Raw genomic sequence first — 21,585 nt, 5'->3', positions numbered from 1 at the left:
CACACACACACACACAACATTCTACACAGAGTAGTGGAGCTGAAATACAATGTAAGTGAATATTTACATCACTCCATCATTACAGGCCACATGACACGCTGGGTCCCTAGCTGACCTTTACCACCCTGTCAGGGGACTGAGTACACAATCGAGTGATCTTGTTCCGGTGATAAACTGTGCATATTAACGACACGGCCTCTCTCACGTCACATTCCTCTCAGAATGACACGGGATAAAGAAATGACACGCGCGTTAACATGGGAGACACTGATTGGTAGATCGATGGTTGGTGTGTGATTTATATAGATGTCCATGGCCGTGACACTGACAACCACAGCCTGGGTGTGTGTCACCCTGGTGGCCCTCCACACACACACACACACACACACACATATTGAAATGCAGCATCAATAGTTCTGTGGATGCTGCACAGAGTTATTGATTAGTGATTAGTGTCCGTGTGTCACTGGGAGAATGGGGACAACTTCACTTTGGAAGAAGTCACTCTTTCCCTCCCTCCCTCCCTCCCTCCCTCCCTCCCTCCCTCCCTCCCTCCCTCCCTCCCTCCCTCCCTCCCTCCCTCCCTCCCTCCCTCCCTCCCTCCCTCCCTCCCTCCTTCCCTCCCTCCCTCCCTCCCTCCCTCCCTCCCTCCCTCCCTCCCTCCCTCCCTCCCTCCCTCCCTCCCTCCCTCTCTCCTTCCCTCCCTCCCTCCCTCCTTTCCTCCCTCCCTCCTTACCTCTCTCCCTCCCTCCCTCCCTCCCTCCCTCCCTCCCTCCCTCCCTCCCTCCCTCCCTCCCTCCCTCCCTCCCTCCCTCCCTCCCTCCCTCCCTCCCTCCCTTCCTTTCTCCTTCCCTCCCTCTCTCCCTCCCTCCCTCCCTCCCTCCCTCCCTCCCTCCCTCCCTCCCTCCCTCCCTCCCTCCCTCCCTCCCTCCCATGTAGCAGTGGTGCTTTGGAGAAGGAGGTTTGGTAGGACGATCTAGGCCTGCTTTACACATGTAACGTCAAAATGTCAACGCAATGTCCTGGGTTCAATCCCTGCCAGCCTCAGAGAGGCCACCCAGCTGAACGTGTTACTACACCACTCCCATCAGTTGTAAAACAAAAGAGGATTAATTAGGGATCCACATTAAGACTGTAAGTAATCTCTCTCACACACTCTCACTTTTGCTCTTTCATTCTCTCATGCCTTTTCTCTCTCTCTTTCTCTCTCCCTCTCTCCCCCCCCCCCTCTCTCTCTCTCTCTTTCTCTCTCCCTCTCTTTCTTTCTTTGTCTCGAATTAAACAGACAATCCAAACTTTTCAGTACCAATCATCATGGTTTACAAACAAGTTACAAATCAGGGATGTCACAGAAGCATGTGGCCTTGCATGTGGTCAATTAATATAACATCTGTAATATCTGCGTAATCATTTCAGTTCAACTACAAGAAGCAGAGCTCATCTCAGTTTTGCGGATGCTCACTGGAACAGAATACTTTATGCAAATGAGCTCCAGCTTGACCAGTCAAGCCGCTAAGCAGGGATTGGCTGAGCACTTAAGTGGCTTTACTGTAAGCGACCTGCTGAGGTTTCCTGCATGCTGGACTGAAGCTCATACACAGACAGAGCAGGGTGAGCTGGCCCAGAGTTTTTATGTTTGTTTGTGTGTGAGTGTGTGTGTGTCGGTGTCGGTGTGTGTGTGTCGGCTATTATATATGCCAGACCAGAAGTCCCCTCAAGAATAGTAAATTGAGGAAGTATTTTACATATGAGGACATTTTCGGAGTCTTCACAAACTCAAGGGTGTTTGGGGGGTTTGATGTTAGAGTCAAAGTTAGTGTTGGAATTACATAAAGAGTTAGGGCTAGTTTTTTGGTTGGGGTGAGGTGCAAGGGGTAAGGTGAGGGTTATGGTTAAGGTTAGGGGAAATTGGATTTGGAATGAGACTGAATTGTGAGGCCCCCCCAAAAAAACAGCCATACAAACTTTGTGTCAGTGCGTGTGTGTATGTGTGCGCAAATGGGCAAGGTGTGTGTGTGCCCGACATGCATGAGTTAGTGTGTGTGTGTGTGTGTGTGCTTTGAGTGGGGTGCTTGTCATCAGCTCTAAGACAACAATGGTCCAGCTAACAGCAGCATGGGCCCTGCGGCGCCCACACAATCTCTCCTCACTTTGCAATTACAAAGAGCAGAGGGCTTTAGGTAATCACCATTGATCTGCTCCCCAACACAGGGCCGCTCCATTGATCCACCTGGCCCAGGCTCCAGGGGAAAGAAAGAAAGAGTGGAACAGAAGAAAAAGAGAATAATAGAATACCTCTGTCCCTCCACAGTCCCTTGTCTGCACGCCCCCCCCCCCCCCCTCGCCCCTAACCTCCCAGCACCCCACTCTGCCCCTATTGAATACCACTCCAATCTGGCCAGACTTGGGTTTTACATTCCTCTGGGCTGGGCCCCAGAATCCGAAGCTGCCGACTGGGGTGTGAGGGCCCCAGGCGGGGCTGTGTGAAGGGGTTGTCAGGGTCACATTGCAGTCAAATTGGACAGGGTCACACTCAGAGATTGAGAGTGGCCTAAACAAAACAACAACATAAATCACTTGTTGAGAGAGGACCTCCACCAACTTGACTGAGATTGTACGCTGTCACAATCCTGCGCGGAAGACTCACCGGTGTAGCAACATGTTGTCATGTTCGACCTTGAACCGCCGCATCTGTCAAAAGGGGCGTGCGACACACCAGAAGAAAGCAGTCTTTGAATATCATCCAGATGTTTACACTTTAGTTACTCATAATATAGTTTCCAAACTTTGCGTCAGCCTGATGTCGGGCCTGCTAAGCTCTCCAGACAGTTCTGAGCGGCTGGCTTTGTGCCTCTGTTGTCGGCACTCCTATTGACTGTCACTGAGATCTGGAGCTTGATAAGACACTTGATAGAAAACAGTCTCCTGGCAGACTGCTTGCTTGCCTGGCTGTCTGGCAGCCTGCCTATCTGCCTGCCTGCAAGCCTGCCTGCCTGGCTTTTTGAAGTCAGAAAGTGCACGCTTGACTCTCAGACGGTATTCACTCCGAATGAATTAAATGAACACTGTACGAACTCATCCCATGCCCTGCATTTAAAAGGTGTCCGTTCAGTTTAAGTTTCTAAAGTATCTTGACTGCTCTCAAATACTTTCAATGACTGGATATCCATAATTGGCTCCAGTGTGGTGCTTATCACTGTGGGAGGCCTAGACAGCCCTTCACACTGATAGCCTGCCTCCGTGTCGTCCCCAAGGGGGGCGAAGGAGGACCTGAAGGAGGAACTACGTGATGAGGCCTGTTCCTCCGCTGTGGCCCTCAGGGACTGGGTCGGCCCCCATCTCCCCAGCCCCCCCAGGGGCCCTGATCCCCAAACTCGGCGTCAGGGGGACCGTCAGCCAGCTAAGTCTGCCGCAGTGCCCTCGAGGTGTGTATTATGGCGGGCTGGCGTCTCCCCACCTCCCCTCCCCACCCCCCCCCCCCCTTTCTCCACCTCTCCCTTTTTAGTAATCCCATCCTACCCTCTTTCACTCCCCCTCCCTGTCAACATCCCCATCCTCCCTCCTTTTCTCTCCCTCCATTTACCCCGTCCCCTCCCCTCCTTTCATCCCTTCTCGAATCCCCCATCCTCACGCCCACCCACCCACCCTCAATCAATCCATCCTTCCCTTCCCCCGTCTCTCTCCCCTCCCTCTCTCTCTCTCCTTCCCCTGGGTGTGCAGAGGACTGGTGGTGGAGCAACAGGTGCTGTGGTATGTGTGTGTGGGGTCGACAGATGACCTGGGTAGGGCCTGTTGCTGGCCGGGTCAATACACCTCCCCAGGTCTCTGGAGTCTTTCATTTGCTAATTAGAACCCCCCCCACCCCCACCCCACCTCCCTTTTAAACAGCCCGGGTCTTGATTCTTATCCGTTTTACAAACCAAAGCAAGTCTTTTGACAGACTGTCAGAGTCAATATTCATTTCCCAGTCTCCGGTTTGTTAAGCAAAATCTAAGTTTACCACCTGCATAACGTTGCATAAAGTACTTGTTTCCTCATTGCATTAGGCGTCTGTGTTTGAAGACTTATTATGAGGAACATCAAATCAGATTAGCACAATGTAGGGCTGCTTGCACAGCCTGTTTCTGATCTCCCAAGAGGTTCTACCAGAGTGACAGAGGAAGATGAGAGGTGTGAAATGTGCTACAAATCTCCTTAATGTTTGTCTTTTGTCACAAACACAATCGTAATCTCACGGCCTTGATCTCGTTAGTGACAATGTAAAGACAATTCAGAAGTTGATCTCCATGGTAATCTGTGGGAAGATAAGCGATTCAATGGAAATGTTCTGTCTTTAATCCAACAAATGACGGTGAATTAAACATGAAAGAGCATGATCCAGTCACTCTTCCTCACATCACGTGGGAACGATTTCCACAAATGTACAATAGTTGTTTGTGATAGTAAACAAGTGTGTAACCAACTGAGCTGTTTTACATGGTAGTTTAACAATGTGACAGCCTTTCTCTGCCCCCTCTGCCCCCACATAGGAACTTTTCATGCATATTTATTTAGCCGTCCATTACAAACTGACCAAGCATCACCTACGAGTGCTTGGGGAAAAAAAGAAGAAGAAAAAAAAGGAAATCTTCATATTATTCCTGGCACAGATTGCTTTTCATTCAACCAACCCCCCCCCCCCCCCAGTCTCAATTCCCCCTCCTATGTCAAGTCTCCATATCTCCATACCCCCCCTCCCCTCCCCTCCCCTCCCCTCCCCTCCCCTCCCCTCCCCTCCCCTCCCCTCCCCTCCCCTCCCCTCCCCTCCCCTCCCCTCCCCTCCCCTCCCCTCCCCTCCCCCTCTACATCTTCTTTCATGCTCTCATTTTCTCTCTTTCCTCCCTCTCTCATCTTCTTTTCTCCCTCTCTCTTCATCCCTTGCCCTCTCCCCTCACTCCCATGCTTCCTTTCTCCCCCCTCCTTCCCTTTATTCTTTATCTTTTTCTCTCTATTCTTTGTCCTTTCCCCCTTTTTCCTCTCTCATTCCAACCCCCCCCCCCCCCCCATGCCTTCCTTTCAGTGTTTTTTGCTTCATGATTATTGAGTGTAGATGAAATATTAATATGGGGGGAGGGCAAATCTTTCCCCCAGATGTCCTTCAGAGGCAAACTAAGTGACTGGGTTAATTATCTTTGCAGCGGAAACACACACACACACACACACACAGAAACAGAGAACATGCACGTGCACACACACAAACACACTGATCCCATTTTCTCTGGGATGCAAATGTGAGATACTAACAGATACAGTGAGTGCCACTGATTATTTTAGTGAATGTCTTAGCGTCATAGTCACATGACCTGGATTTGTTGCTCATCTGACTTCTCCATAAAGACAACCTGTTGTTTTCTTCACAGGCTTTGAACATCTGCCACTCAATAAGCCATGATGGTGGCGACTATTATAAGACAGATTTCACTCACGGTTTCCAGCCCTCCCAGCAGAATAGTCATGTTTGGAGTAGCTCTTCAAACCCTCATGCTTTCTCACCAGCACAATGGGATCCTTTGGGCCCTGACTCCATTGTGCTCTCTTCCATTCATTAATACCTGAGCTGTGGGGAAGAAAAAAAAAAAGAGAGAAAAAAAAAAACCAAGCAAATAGGATTTAAGGCCTGGCAAAGTGGAATGCACTCTGGGAGGTGCTGTCACTTTCTATTACACACACTGAGATGGATAGACCCTGGCTCCATGTAGCTACCACCACCAGTGTTGCTGTTGCTCTCTGAGTGGAGAGTTTTCCACCACTACCCCCCCGTCCTCACTGCCGTTCCATTCTCTCTTGATTTCTCTCTTACCATCTCTCCCTGTCTCTGTCTCTCCCCATCTCTCTTTCTCTCTGTCTCAAGGTCTCTCTCTTTCTCTCTCTCTCTTTCTCTCTGTCTCAAGGTCTCTCTCTCTCTCTCTTTCTCTCTTTCTCTCTGTCTCAATCTCTCTCTCTCTCTCTCTCTCTCTCTCTCCCTCTCTCCCTCCCTCCCTCTCTCTCTATCTTTATGTGTCTCTATGTCTCTCTCTCTCTGTGTCTCTCCCCATCTCTCTCTCTCTTTCTGTCTGTATGTCCCTCTCTCTCTCCCATTTCCCTACTAATGTTTACTCTTTCCCTTGCTCTCACTTCTTTCCTCCCTCCCTCCTCTGCCTGTAGTTTAATATTAAAATAATCTTGTGAGGATGTAGATGAGACTATTTTGGAATCCTATCATAGCCTACATCAACCTTACTTGTAAAACACTACGGCTTTTATGTATTAACTGCATGTAGACTAGAATTGATAAACATCTCGGCACTACACTATTGTCTGTCACATTCCACGATAAACAAGTGAAGCATTAATATCACCCCACATGGTGGGCAGTGCATATGGTGTTAATGTTAAAGTGCTGTGTTATTGTGTTGCTTAGGTGTGAACCCAATTGATCTATTTATTTACCACTTAGAATATTATCAATGAGAGAGAGAGAGCGAGAGAGAGAGTGATTGCTAGGTGGAGTCTCGAGGCGCGAGGGGGTGGAGTGATTCAGAGAATTCCTGACACCGCCTCTCCCTCGCTCTGTAGAGCAGGGGAATTCGTTCTTCAAGGACCGAGGCAGACATTTGTTGTGGAGCTAGGAGTAAGGGAGAGGTCCGCACAGACAGCTCGCTGTTTAAATGGGTGTAGCTGCCGTAATTCGTATTAGTTTTTAGTCCGGGTTCCAAAGCGTTCGGTTAATCTGCCACCGAATCCGTTATGTGATTTCCCTCGGCTCTGTGGCCTTTACTTTTTCTTTTTTCTTTTCTGTTAACTTGATCTCCAATCTCATATAATAGAAAACACAAGGATTTTTATCCATTGCTATTTTAGTATTTTGAGGACATCGATACGCAAAGCGGTAGAGGACGGACGCTTCAACTTCGGGCATTCGAAGACAGACAGCAAATCAGAGCCAGACCCAGAGGAGACGAGACGGAGACCTGACACCGTTGTCTGCCTTTGGCTGTCCAAAGAAGGGTCGCTTCGGACGACAGCGAGGCCGTTGGTGTCTATTTTCTCTCAAGGGAAGAGGATTTGAAGGGACAGACTTTACGGATTTAAAGCAGCTGAAACGGTCAGTTTCTTATTCATACATCTTTCGATCTTGTGAATCTGTGGTCGTGTCTATGTGGCATAAATGTTTCTTGGATCTACTGGTCGAGTCTGCTGCTTCTGTCAGTGAAAGTGTTCCATTTCTGAATAGAGAGAGAATTCAAGGAGAGCTTGAATTCTTTATCTCCTCGAAACGGATACAAATAACGAGTAAGGGATTGCTTACTCAAAGTCAGCAATATAACCGAGGTTTCACACGTCTATTGCTGAGGAAATTATGTGGGTTTGATTTAAGGCACCGGGTGAGTGTGTGCCATTGTAATTATCCGAGTCGTGCTATTACGGTAGCATAGCAAACTTGGCATATCCTTGTATGGACGGGGCAGACTCAGACTCAACCTTGGCTCCGAGCTCACAAGCAGCTCTCTTTGGCAAAGAAAGGGCACTCGTTGTAGTAGCCAGCTACCGATGCAGACCCATCGGACCGACGAGCACTGGTTCGCTTTGACAGCTGCTGTAAACCAGTAGCTCGCTGGCCTTTCCTGACTTTGCCTAACAGGTGCATTAAAAAAATATAAGCGGGGAGAACCGTTCAAAAAAGACACTTCGAACAACAACATGCAAATTCTGCTTAATTTGTAGGCTAATTAGACGAGAAGATTTCTTGAACTTGTTCAAACAGTGTGTGTTTCTATATAAAAAAAATACATTTTAAACACATGTGTTTAGCTATGGGGCCTGCTGGATTCGAGTAATATTAGGCTACTAATTTGTTTGTTAGCCTCATGCAACCCAATTGTAACTATAAATCGTCTTTTATTGAAGTGCATTTAGATCAAATGTCAAAGCATTCACCTTTCGTCCTGACACCTACTCATGATTTCTTTGACGTGTTTTGGGTTTTGGAATGTGTGTGTGTGTGTGCTCGCGTACACTCACGCGCCTTCTCCAGTGCCTTGCGCGCAGACGCCTTGGGGCCGCGAGGGTCCAACTTGGAGACTTTGTACCAAAACGAAATGAGAGAGGATTCATCGGATTACTTGCATCACTGATCCTTTATAATGTTGTGCCGCAACGTAGCCGAGTGGCATTCCAGCCAGAAGCTAGCGGCCTATGTTCCCTGAAGAAAATAGATTATTTGTAATGGGCCGTGTAACGTTAACGGTGAACGGGTTTCTTTAATATTCCACTCACGCCCCGTTCTCCATGGATACGTTTTAAAGCTTTCAGTTGAGCATGTCTTCATTGAGCGAGCTCAGAAAGCTCTCTCGTTGTGGAGGACGGACTTACAATGAAGTCGTCCTTGTGATTTGTTCAAAAGACCAGTCAGAGGATTGCGATGTCTTCTCAGGAATACAATGAAAATGTTGTCAAAATCTGTGTATTTTTCGACAAATGGACAATTAATATCTGCTACGGTATGCCTATCAATCTCCTATATAGATCAAGTTACATTACAGAGTTTGGAAAGATAAACTTATCCAAAGTCTCTTTTTGCTTATAATTTTCACACAAAACAACACACTAGCAGTCTAAGGTTAATATGAAAGGTCACTAATGTTGAAGCTGTGGGAGCACTATCTCACCTCATGTCAACACCATGTCTTCACCATCTATCTAGTCTACCACCAGTAGCCTAACTCTTCCACAATAACACATCACAAGATAAGATCAGTTTGAAGACGGCTCATGGTGTTTCTTATTACGACACAAGGAAGATCATCCAGTGCCTTCCAGTTCCCCAGTGTTCAGCTCTCCACATTGTCGTGGGCTAGCCCATCCCATGAGCATGTTGGGCCAGAGAGGATGTGTGTCCTGTCATGGGAGGTCAGCTTACAGGGCGTCACATATCGTCCAGGTTAGACCCGGGCTCTTCAGGTGACCAGCGAGGCGAGACATGCTCTCTAAACAACCACCCACTTCATTCCTCTTTCCCTCCCTCCCTCTCTCCACCCCCCCCCCCATCCCCTCCTCTCCTCTCTCCGCCCTCCCCTCCTACTTAGGTAAGGCTTGTTTATCTTGGTGTGTGTGTGAGTTCTCTGTGCTCCGCCTGTAGGCTCCTTGCTCGCTGTGCTGCAACACAGCTCTGTGGAGCAGTTCACACCTTAGCTGCCGCAGCCTAACCTAGATTTCCACTCCACCGTGAGTAAATAACCAGGGGTTGTCTTTTCCCCTGGCTGGGGGGAGGGAGGGAGGGGGGGGGAGGGGGGAGAGGAGGTAGGAAGCAGGAGGGGTCTCAGAGGGAGAGGGAGAGGGAGGACGAGCTGAGTGTTTAATCTGTGTAGAACAGCCATGGCAGTGAGGTGTTCCACAGTGGGGATTGGGGATGGTTGTTACAATCGTTCTCTGTGGTATTTCACTGTACGTGTGTGCCATGTTATGTGGAAGATGCGTTCTACAGTGTGGTTTACATCTGCAGTTTACACTCCTCTGCTCCACTGGAACTTTCCCCTCGAGTGGAAAATAAGCTGTAGAGCTTCTCCTGGTAACTGGTGACTCTCTTTACCCTCCTCACTCCCTCCCTCTCTCTCTACACCCTTCTCACTCACTCACTCACTCACTCTCTCTCTACACCCTCCTCACTCACTCCCTCTCTCTCTACACCCTCCTCATCACTCCCTCTCTCTCTACACCCTCCTCACTCACTCTCTCTCTCTCTCTCTCTCTCTCTCTCTCTCTCTCTCTCTCTCTCTCTACACCCTCCTCACTCACTCCCTCTCTCTGCACTCTCCTCACTCCCTCTCTCTCTACACACCCTCCCTCCCTTCACCCTCTCTCTCTCTCTCTCTCTCTACACCCTCCTCACTCACTCCCTCTCTCTCTACACACCCTCCCTCCCTTCTCTCTCTCTCTCTCTCTCTCTCTCTCTCTCTCTCTCTCTCTCTCTCTCTCTCTCTCTACACCCTCCTCACTCACTCCCTCTCTCTCTACACACTCTCCCTCCCTCCACCCTCTCTCTCTCCCTCTCTTAACAAGGGCATCTAAGAGTGCTTGTTGAAGGTAGCCCAGCAATAGCGCTCTCCCGCTTACCTCCATGACTCACGTATCATTATGAGATGTTTGTTGAGACATACACGCCTGGAAGACTGAAACGACGGTGGAAGCGGAAGGCTGTTGGTTGAGGCCCGGGGAGGCGTCTGGCTCTCTTATGTAGCTGTTCCCGGGCCGTGGCAGCACATTGATTGTGTGGTTTATGACTCAGGGTAATCCTCTGTGATTATTAGCTCCTCTGATACCATAATTCTGGCTATAGATGAGTCTGCCCTCAGCAGAGCGAAGCCCTGGAGCTCCCGCTTAACTAACACTGTGGAGGAGATCATGGCTGGAACTGGGATTGATCCCTGGGGCTCCTGTGGGATGCTGTTGGTGGAGGATGGTAATTGCAACACCATTAATATCTTAGGTTGAGCTCCTTGCGAGACCTTTAAGGATGTTTTAATACTCCAAGGGCCGTCAACCCGCTGACAGTTAAGGCTGATTGGGCAGTACCGGATTGCTTACTGTCTCGTTTTCCATGGTGGTCTTCAGTGTTCTGGCGTAGAACAAAGAGTGAAGCTAAACATGAGGTTTGAGGGTTTTTGCTCAATGCTTGGGTATGGATCCGGAGGTTTTCACCCCATTCCAGACCTGGATCAATTTGAGAAAAAGGGAGAGTAGGCCTAAGTTCAATCCAATATGTTTAAATGTAAAAAAAAAAAAAAAAAAAAATCAGTTGAGAGTAATTGACGCTTGATTTTCCTCCCTGCTGGATTGTCCGAGGCTTATGTGTAAGCTTCTTCTCAGTGAGACAAATCAAACCACAGCCACACTACACAAACAAACACGGCATGAACTGGGCTAATGTTTGGCACGAACGCTAGGGAAGTTAGCCCAACCAGTGGACCTTACATCCCTCCGTGCAGCACTTTCACGCCCCTTGACTAGGCGTCCGTAGCGAGGTCGCCTTGGCCCTTCCTGTCGGGGAACATGAAAGCCAGAGAGGCGTGGAGAGTGGGGGAGTTACCGTGATTAGACACGGAACATTAGCCCGCCATCACCGACTGGACAGTTTTATTAGATGGCGCGTTTTAGGTTGTTAGCCACCGCGACACGGAGCCAAATGTAGCCATTAGGCTAGCTAGCTGGGCGTACCTCAACTCCACAGGCAATACACAGGGGCCAGATAGAGAGATCAAAGACATGAAAGGAATTTGAAAGCAGGCCATGTTCATTTCTCTCAGTGTAGTCACAAATGTTACATCGTATCCACCCTCAAGTATTTGCGAATACCAGAAGTGCCCTTCACCGGTAGATGTTGAAATTGCTTGAGGACTCTGTTTGGTACGGACAAACAGCTCCAGCATCCAGCTGGCATGTTGGGTTCAAAGACATAGGTGTGTAAATAGGGATGGTAAGGAAGATGGAGGGCGCGGGGGTAGATTGAGGGGAAAAGGCGTGGAGGGGGTTGAGGTCGAGGGGGAGGGCTGGGGAGGGTGGGGCGAGGTTTAGGGTGGGGGGAGCTTGAGCTTGAGGGGGAAAGCATGGAGGGAGGGTTGGGGGGAGGTTGAGGGGGGAGGGCGTGGAGGGAGGGTGGGGGGGGAGGTTGAGGGCGGAAGGCGTGGAGGGAGGGAAGGAGGGTGGGCGGGGGAGGTCGTAGAGCGTGGCTGTGCTACTTCTCACAGTTAAACAACTCTGTCTGTTTTCACACTGGCCTCAGCTTCTCTCAGCTGGGAGGTGAATGGATGACATTGTTTCTGGCATGGATCCTCTAGATGCCCTGCAAATACACACGTAAATACACACACACACAAATGTGCACTCCTGTACGCAAACACACACACAATTGTGCACTCCTGTGCACACACACACATGCAAACGCAGACAAAAAACATGCACTCCTGTTCTCACACATACACACACAAGCACATGCACAAACATGGACACACACACACATGCACACAGAGACAAACAAACACACACAAGCACACACGTCAGTTCACACACTTGCATTCACACTGACAAACAGCTTTTAAATTTAGGCTTTATTTTTTTCACATTTTACAAGGCGAGAATGTTGACACAGCATGCGCCATTTTTCTCACTTGAAAGGGCTGCTGACAATAAGGTAAGAGAGGCCTTCAGGCCCACTCCTCACTCAACTGACACACACACACTCACACACACACATACACACACACACATGCTAGTATCTGTTAGCATTGATGAGTCATGGATCTCTGAAACCCAGGTGAAGGTTAAGGTGTGAGTGAGCAGGGGTGTTTTTTTTTGTCTGTGTGCGTGTTTTATGTCTGTTCGTGTGTGTCTTTGCGCCCGTGTGTGTGTGTGTATCGTTGCACCCGTGTGTGTGTGTGTGTGTGTGTGTGTGTGTGTGTGTGAGCCTGGGGCAATGCCAGGGCTCTCTTCAGTGCAGTTGACCCTGAGCACATCGGAAGCGATAAAACAGAAGGAAAAAAATGAAAGAGAAAGAAAACAGTAGGAGGAGTAGAAGGTGTAGGAGGAGAAAGGAGGAGAAGGTGTAGGAGGAGAAAGGAGGAGAAGGTGTAGGAGGAGAAAGGAGGAGAAGGTGTAGGAGGAGAAAGGAGGAGAAGGTGTAGGAGGAGAAAGGAGGAGAAGGTGTAGGAGGAGAAAGGAGGAGAAGGTGTAGGAGGAGAAAGGAGGAGAAGGTGTAGGAGGAGAAAGGAGGAGAAAGGAGGAGAAGGTGTAGGAGGAGAAAGGAGGAGAAAGGAGGAGAAGGTGTAGGAGGAGAAAGGAGGAGAAAGTGTAGGAGGAGAAAGGAGGAGAAGGTGTAGGAGGAGAAAGGAGGAGAAGGTGTAGGAGGAGAAAGGAGGAGAAGGTGTAGGAGGAGAAAGGAGGAGAAGGTGTAGGAGGAGAAAGGAGGAGAAGGTGTAGGAGGAGAAAGGAGGAGAAGGTGTAGGAGGAGAAAGGAGGAGAAGGTGTAGGAGGAGAAAGGAGGAGAAGGTGTAGGAGGAGAAAGGAGGAGAAGGTGTAGGAGGAGAAAGGAGGAGAAGGTGTAGGAGGAGAAAGGAGGAGAAGGTAAAGGAGGAGAAAGGAGGAGAAGGTGTAGGAGGAGAAAGGAGGAGAAAGGAGGAGAAGGTGTAGGAGGAGAAAGGAGGAGAAAGTGTAGGAGGAGAAAGGAGGAGAAGGTGTAGGAGGAGAAAGGAGGAGAAAGGAGGAGAAGGTGTAGGAGGAGAAAGGAGGAGAAAGGAGGAGAAGGTGTAGGAGGAGAAAGGAGGAGAAAGGAGGAGAAAGGAGGAGAAAGGAGGAGAAAGGAGGAGAAAGTGTAAGAGGAGAAAGGAGGAGAAAGGAGGAGAAGGTGTAGGAGGAGAAAGGAGGAGAAGGTGTAGGAGGAGAAGGTGTAGGAGGAGAAAGGAGGAGAAAGTGTAGGAGGAGAAAGGAGGAGAAGGTGTAGAAGGAGAAAGGAGGAGAAGGTGTAGGAGGAGAAAGGAGGAGAAGGTGTAGGAGGAGAGAGGGGGAGAAAGTATAAGAGGAGAGAGGAGGAGGTGTAGGAGTCAGAGGTATGTGTTCATAGGAGATGTTTTGCATCACAGGATAACCAGCATCAGGATTTAGTGGACAAGACCTTTTTGGCCGACCTAGTCATGAAACCAGGTGTGTCACAACCACAGATGGCAAAACTACACACATCCTTCAGTCAAGTAGAAGTACAGATACTCATGTTTAAAAAGACCAAAAAAGTAACCATTACTACTACCTGTTTTAGTGCCTTGCTGGTAACCGGCCAAGGATGTTTATAGAGAAGCAGATGTATTCCTCACATGCTATGAGACAGTTCTTCAGTAAGTCTTCATAAAGAGACAACTGTAGCGCAATGCATTGTGGGCCTAAGTGTCTGACGGCATATCAAGAAATCACAGGTTCAAATCCCCCTTATCCCCACGGTACGTTGCCCTAGATAAAAGCTAAATAACTACATTATTTATGACAAAAACGGGAAAACCGACTCTTATCGACGCGTTAGCGTAGCACCTCCAGACATTACTACTCTAGCCTGGGTTAGGGCTAGCTAGGGGGAAGGTGGGCTTACCAGTGTTTACATTGCTCAGGGTTTCAAAGTGGAAAGGTTGAGGGCACGCAGGGAATTCCAGGCTAATCTCCTAGGTAACTCTGATCCAGCTCCACATGGAAGACTCCAGAAGCCATAACACACAGGCTGCACTGTGTGTTAGTTAAACACTGATACAGACATGTTTTCATGCGGGGTGTGTTACTGTTTGTATCGATGTTCTGTTCTGAGTATAAAGAGCATTTCCACAGTGTGTTCTATATATGATAGCGGTCATGCTAACTGCCCGGAGAGACCTCAGATCTCAGGTTAGTTTGAGAATGTGTGAGGTGACGTATGTTTTTGGTGTGTGTGTGTGTGTGTCTAGAGAGAGATTTCTCGGAGGAGTCTTGACAGTGTGTGGTGTGTGTGTGTGTGTGTGTTCAGTTATCAGAGCAGTGAGACACCAGGTGGGTTATCTGAGAAGGCAGGTCTGTCCTCCGTCATAATCTGCCCTGCCCTGCCCCACCCTCACCCTCCACCCCCACCATCCCTCCATCTATCCCCCATCCATCCATCCATCCACCCTACCATCCTCCCATCCCCTCAAGCCATCTCCCCCCACCCATCTCTCACCCTTCCCCCACCCCCTCACCCACCCATCCACCCTTCCATCCACCTGCCCTCCCACCAATCTCCCTTTCCCTCACCCCTCCGGCCCCCCCCATCCATCCCCGCACCCTCCATCCTATCCCCAAGCCTCCAGCCGTTTAAACAAACCAGGTGTGTTTGTGTCTGAAAGAGGGGAGATTTATGGAGTGATGAAAGCCAGGCGATTCTCAGCTTACATTCTTTGTCTCCTTCTGATGTTTTCTTCTGTTCGCGAACAACAGTGTAGGGAGGGAGTCGGCACGCACCCTCCCCCGCCTCCCTCCCTCCTCCTCCTCCTCCTTCTTCTTCTTGCTCTAAATGTTGCCGTTTTAAATGCATGAGTGGGAGTTTCAGCTCCGGATGGTTCTGAGAATATAAAAAGAGAGAATGGAGTGGAGAGAGAGAGGAGAGAGAAGAGAGAGAGAGCGAGCAGAGGGCTAAGGCTATCTCTCCCCAGGCTGTCCGTTTCACTGTTCAGCACCATTGTCTTCCCTCTGCCTGCTTTCTCTCCTGCGCCTGCAGATTAGCCAGCAACACCCTCCCTTTTTCCTATTCTACCTCCTCTCTCTCTCCCCCCTCCTCATCTCCCTCTCCTCCTCTACCTCCTCTCTATCCCTCTCCTCATCTCCCCCTCCTCCTTTCCCTCTACTCCTCCTCATCCTCCGCCTTTTTTTCCTTCTCCTCATCTCCCTCCCTCTCTCGGCCTCCCTCTCCTCCTCTCCTCTCCCTCCCCCCTCCTCCTTCGCTCCAAGCACACAAAATCTCTCCCCCAGCTCACTCTCCGCGCTTCCTCCCCTCGTTACCCCCCCCTTCGCCCTCCCTCCTCCACCTTCCCTGCTCCTCCCTCTCCCCCTTCTTTCAGTTCTTCAGATCAGTGACTTGAATGTGAGATAGTCAGATTCTCGGGCTCCGTAATAACTGCTCAACCAAGTCTGCTTTCCCTCTACCAGTTCCCTCCCTCCCTCCCTCCTACCCTCCCTCCCTCCTACCCTCCTACCCTCCTACCCTCTCTCCCTCCCTCCCTCCCTCCCTCCCTCCCTCCCTCCCTCCCTCCCTCCCTCCCTCCCTCCCTCCCTCCCTCCCTCCCTCCCTCCCTCCCTCCCTCCCTCCTACCCTCCCTCCCTCCCTCCCTCCCTCACCCGCCCCTACAGACACACTGAGAGTCCAGCAGCACTCCTCCTTTCCGTCAGCTACAGTAGGGCAGTGCCTCCTCATCCGCAGCGTAAACATAATCAACACTGCTGTTGACTGTGTGGCGTGTGGATGGCACCTCAGTGGAGGGCCGGGCAGAGTGCTCATCATGGAACCACAACACTGGGATCCCACACTTGCAGCTGTATCCTTATTAGATTTTAAAGAGGCGGCGTAGCGATGCCTGTTTATGGTCGCTCCCAGCTAACACTGTGTGTAGTGGAATTCTGCTAACCATCGCGAGCGTTTGAAGTCCATAGAAGGCCACTGAGGCAGCATCAAGACAGGTTGTACGCAGACAAAGACAGTTCATTTCAGTTTCATTTTTGGGTAGGTTCAATCTGTCATTGTTGACACACAAGTCATGCCGTCGTTCTGGCTTTTCTCTCGCTCACGTAAAAAACACATTTCTCCTCCGCGCCAGCTGCATACCTAACCCCAGTTACCAGCCTTACCTAAACTACCTGAGTGAGGCCCCTGGTGCCCCAAAACAAGGACAAGCTAACAGGCCGTCCCAGAGACAGCGAGGGCCAGGCCGGGTCAGGCAGGATCAGAGAACCATCCCATCCACTCCCATCAGCCTCACAGTCACCACTGGACTCCTGGTGGGGCTTCACTGTGACCTTGGCTCCGCCGGTACACTCTCCCTGCTCTGCAAGGTGTGAAGAGAGAGAGACAAAGAGAGACAGAGAGAGAAAGACACAGAGGGAGATAGAGAGAGAGAGACAGAAAGGGAGAAAGGGAGAGAGAGAGAGCGACGGAATGTGAAAATGAAAGAGTAAGATAGAGAGAGTATGGGAATGAAGAAGAGAGGGCCATAGGGAGGGTAGGGAGAGAGGGAGAGAGGGATGAGAGTAGTGAGAGACCAGTAGAGGGATTCAGACAGAATGTGTTAAGGGAATCTGAATAGAGAGAGAGGGGTGTGTGTTTGCAGGTCTGGCTGGTCCCTGATAAGAAAGTGAGATGAGAATGTTCTAGAGCTCAGAGGACACAGTGAATGTATATCATTCTGCCTCATCATCTGTCTTCACTCACCACTGTGACACACATACACACACACACACATGCATACACACACACACAAACACACACCAGTGCATACAACACTCATACACACACACACACTCACAGACCCACAGCATCACACACGCATAACCCCAGTGTGTGAGCAGCTTTGTCAGTGGGTGCTCCAGAGAAGCCTGCAGCAGGCTCAGTAACCTGCAGCAGGCTCAGTAACCTGCAGCAGGCTCAGTAACCTGCAGCAGGCTCAGTAACCTGCAGCAGGCTCAGTAACCTGCAGCAGGCTCAGTAACCTGCAGCAGGCTCAGTAACCTGCAGCAGGCTCAGTAACCTGCAGCAGGCTCAGTAACCTGCAGCAGGCTTAGTAACCTGGCTAAGACAAGACAAGAGAGACAGACAGACAGTCAAGGGGTCAGACAGACAATCAGGGGGACAGACAGACAGACAGACAGTCAAGGGGTCAGACAGACAGAGACAGACAGACAAGAGAGACAGACAGACAGTCAAGGGGTCAGACAGACAGACAGACAGACAGACAGACTGACAGACAGACAGAGACAGACAGACAGACAGACAGACAGAGAGACAGGGGGTCAGGGGGTCAGACAGACAGACAGACAGGGGGTCAGACAGACAGTCAGGGGATCAGACAGACAGGGGGTCAGGGGGTCAGACAGACAGACAGTCAGGGGGTCAGACAGACAGACAGGGCCGGAAGAGACAGGCCTAGAGACGAGGGTGAGGGTGAGGCTAGGGGCCTGGGTGAGGGTGTGGTTGCGGGTGGGCCTGGGTGAGGGGTTTCTTCTCTGCCAGCTGTCACTGTTGTCGCCCCACACCCGTTATACCCAGCTGTCTTTCATTCTCTCTATCTCACTCTCTCCCTCTCTATGTCTTTATCTCTCTCTCTTTCACACACACTCACACACAGACTTCACCCAACCAACTGCCCCCAGCTGTCATTCTGTGTCCGCCTCAACATTGAGCAGAAATGGCAGCAGCACAAACACACACACACACACACACAAATACACACACAGACACACACACAGTATAGCTTTCCACCATATATTACAAGGACAAGATCTAATTCTTCAGACGAGAGAATTCTCCCAGAAGCCTGAAGGCCGTTGAATGTTCAGTTACTGTGAGTGTGAGTGTGTGTGTGTGTGTGTGTGAGTGTGTGTGTGAGTGGAGGAGCCTGTTTGCGGCTCCATCCCTCGGTCTCTGTGAGGTGGACATGTTAAGCCAACACAGCCAGACAATACAGTGTCATACAGCATGGCTGGCTGGCTGTAATTAGACAGAACCCCTCACAGTGACCAGAGCCTCCTGTGTCAACACACACCCCTGTTACTGCCCCACACACCCCTGCTACTGCCACACACACCCCTGTTACTGCCCCACACACCCCTGTTACTGCCCCACACACACACGTACGCAGGCATACACACACACACACGCACGCACACACATGCACACCCACACAAAGGATGCACAGATGCACCGGCACACACATATACAGGCACGCACACAGGATGCCAAAACACACAGGCATGCGTTCACATACACACACACACAGTCCTATCTCCTCAGCCAGTGACTATGCTCCTGTTACACACACACACACACACACATACACAAAGTAGACAACACACACAGTGTGAGTTGAGTGTATGTGTTTGTATGATTATGTGTATCTGTGTTCATCTTTTGGCAGTTGTCAGTCTAGCTAGAACGTCATGATTTTCAGCATGTGAGTTTGGACAAGGGCGCCTCTGCCATCTTACTACGTGTGGGCTCTCAGGTCCATCTCATGTCCTGGCCCTGGCCCTGGCCCTGGCCCTGGCCCTGGCCCTGGCCCTGGCCCTGGCCCTGGCCCTGGCCCTGGCCCTGGTCCTGGCCCTGGCCCTGGCCCTGGCCCTGGCCCTGGCCCTGGCCCTGGCCCTGGCCCTGGCCCTGGTCCTGGCCCTGGCCCTGGTCTGGTCCTGGTCTGGTCCTGGCCTGGTCCTGGTCTGGTCCTGGTCCTGGTCCTGGTCCTGGTCCCGGTCCCGGTCCCGGTCCCGGTCCCGGTCCTGGTCCTGGTCCTGGTCCTGGTCCTGGTCCTGGTCCTGGTCCTGGTCTGGTCCTGGTCCTGGTCCTGGTCCTGGTCTGGTCACGGACCTGGCCCTGAGCACGACACAGTGTGTCCGTGTCTGTAACTCTATCTCCCCTGCGCTCCGCAGAGAGAACGCACGGCGTGTCTAATTTTAGTCAGGCGTAATTATCCCGCGCCGCGCCACCTATGCATTCCTACTGAGGGCCTCCACTATAATTGCATTTCCCTCTCCTCTCGTTTTTTAATTTCTTTTCTTTCCTTTTTTTTCTTCTTGCAGTGTTGCAGTTATAATTACAGATCTATGGGTAGGGGAGGAAAGAGGATGGGAGGGGAGGGAGAGAGGGAGGAAGGCAGAGCCTCACAGCACCCCTATGGCTCCTAACTGTAGCAGAGAAAGGGCTGACAGCTCGCTTTAACACTAATCACTCCGGACGCATGTTTGGCTGTGTTTGCAAAGAACCTCCCCAACTCCCACAATTGCTCCCCACAGCCCCGCTCGTTCGTTGGTTATTAAAGTGGGGTTCGTTAGAGGAAAGCGAGGGGATCTGGGGGTGAGGAACTGCACCTCAGCATGTTGTCGACATCTCTGACAAATGCACTCCAGAACAACATGACGGTTCAGCTGGAGACAGATCGTCTACCTCACTTCCTGTCGATGCCTCCCTTCCTTTATAGAATCTCTCCCACCAGAACAAAGTGTTTCTCAGGTCCGTGTCCTCATTAGCGTGTGTTCGTATGAAGGGGAGAGTGTGTGGGCTTTGTCTGCTTAGCGGAAACCCAATCCTGTTGTGGAGATGCTGGTTGATAGCCAGCCCCACGCCCAGTGGACATTCTGGGGAACCTGAGATGTTTGATGTCGGAGGCCGAGCGAAGCGCATCCCAGCGTCCCACGGTCACTGGCGGGTCCCCGGGCAAGATGGCGGCCACGCCCAGACCCCCGGTCAGGGACTGTGTTGTTCCGTGCCTGGCTGGTGTTTGCGCTCCAGTGGTGGGCGGGACCTGAGTGTTTGGTAGGGCAGGTTCCCTCTCTCGTATCAAAGCAGAGAGGAGCGGAAGGGACCGGAACTTTCCGCCAGGTCGCTGTTATTCTGCCACTCCTGTTTATTATCCATCCTCTCTGTGTTTGACTCCTCCATCTGTTTTTGAAAGTTTTGTGTTTTTATATCAGACAGACTATCCTCCCACTGTCTCTTTGTCTCTCGCTCTACCTGTCTCTCGCTCTGTCTCTCTCTCTCTGTCTCTCGCTCTGTCTCTCTCTGTCTCTCGCTCTGTCTCTCTGTGTCTGTCTCTCGTTCTCTCTCTCCCTATCTCTTTATATATATCTGTCTCTCGCTCTGTCTCTCTCTCTCTGTCTCTCGCTCTGTCTTTCTTTGTCTCTCTCTCTCTGTCTCTTTTGCTGTCTGGCTCTCTCTCACTCTCGCCTCTTCCATCATTCTTCCGGTGTGTTCCAGGGTTGAGAGGACCTAGCTGCTGGAACTATGTTTCCTGGCATGTGTGCATCCTCCTCCTCTCCACCTTATGTGCACACATATGGTGGCTGGGCCCTGGTTCACTGTAGCTAACCAGGCTGACCTGCTAGCGCCATTCTCACAGGTACTTCATTAGTCTTGCAGGGTGACCTGCCAGGTGTGTGATTGCAGGTTTGTGTGTGCATAGATGCGTGTATTGTGTGTGTTCATGTGTGTGTGTGTGTGTGTGCAAGAGAGTGTGAGAGAGTCAAAGTGTGTGTGGGTATGTGTGTGTGTGAGCGAAAGAGATAGTCAGTGTGTGTGTGTGTGCGTGCGTGTGTGTCTGTGCATGTGTGCGTGCGTGTGTGTGTGCATGTGTGCGTGCGTGTGTGTGCGTGTGTGTGCGTGTGTGTGTGTGTCTGTGTGTGTCTGTGCGTGTGTGTGTGTGTGTGTGTGGTATGGGGCCTCCCCCGCGGTGTCGCCAGTCGGCCCAGACGTCAGGCTCAGCAGAGAATGTGACCGTTTTAGAACACTCCAGATCCTCTCGTCCTCTCTCCATGACAACGCCATAAATAGACCAATCAGCTGTGACTTTGGTTGGAGGGTGGGGGTTTGGAAGGGCACCCACTCATTGCCTGACCCCGTTCAGACGGGGGTTTTGCTACTGGAAGGAATTCCAACACTCATTGGCAGCTCTGAGAAGTTTTACCACTCTCATTGGTTACAGGAAATCTCCCAGTACTCTCATTGGCTGCTGGGGGTAATTATGCGCAGAATAAATCTATCTGTGGTTATCTTAACTGACCTAATGTGAGCTGCACCAACAGTCTCCGCACACGGCTGTTTACGACACCCAGGCTAGAGTTTCAGCTCTGCTGGTGGGCCGAGTGCCAGTCATCAGGGCTAAATCAAAGCAGCAGCTCTTGAAATAGAATAGTCCTATTCATTTTACCTTCCTGTTACCCCCCTGGTAGGAAGTGTATTTGCAGCACAGTGTCATTGTCTGGGAGCTGCAGTCTCAGTAGCTTTATAATTCATACATGACATCATACAGCCCTAGCAACAGGCTTTTATCT

At 50.7% G+C, this 21,585-nt stretch overlaps 1 protein-coding gene across 2 annotated transcripts in view; it reads left to right on the top strand.

Moving 5' to 3' along the window:
* The first annotated feature begins 6,604 nt into the window (after positions 1 to 6,604).
* The window catches only part of dag1 (dystroglycan 1), a 30,922-nt gene continuing 15,941 nt past the window's right edge, over positions 6,605 to 21,585 (top strand). Inside the window, exon 1 of one of the 2 annotated variants that reach the window (XM_084705723.1) lies at positions 6,605 to 7,123. The gene's annotated coding sequence lies outside the window, so the exon portion shown is untranslated. Of the gene's footprint in view, positions 7,124 to 20,518; positions 20,655 to 21,585 lie in introns of those variants that run through there. The other variant, XM_084705724.1, reaches the window with a different exon arrangement.

This window comes from Hypomesus nipponensis, chromosome 9, assembly GCF_054491055.1.
Source record: "Hypomesus nipponensis isolate SF chromosome 9, ASM5449105v1, whole genome shotgun sequence".
Taxonomy (NCBI): domain Eukaryota; kingdom Metazoa; phylum Chordata; class Actinopteri; order Osmeriformes; family Osmeridae; genus Hypomesus; species Hypomesus nipponensis.
Note: the sequence above shows the minus strand (reverse complement) of the source record. Positions and strands in the feature narration are given on the sequence as shown.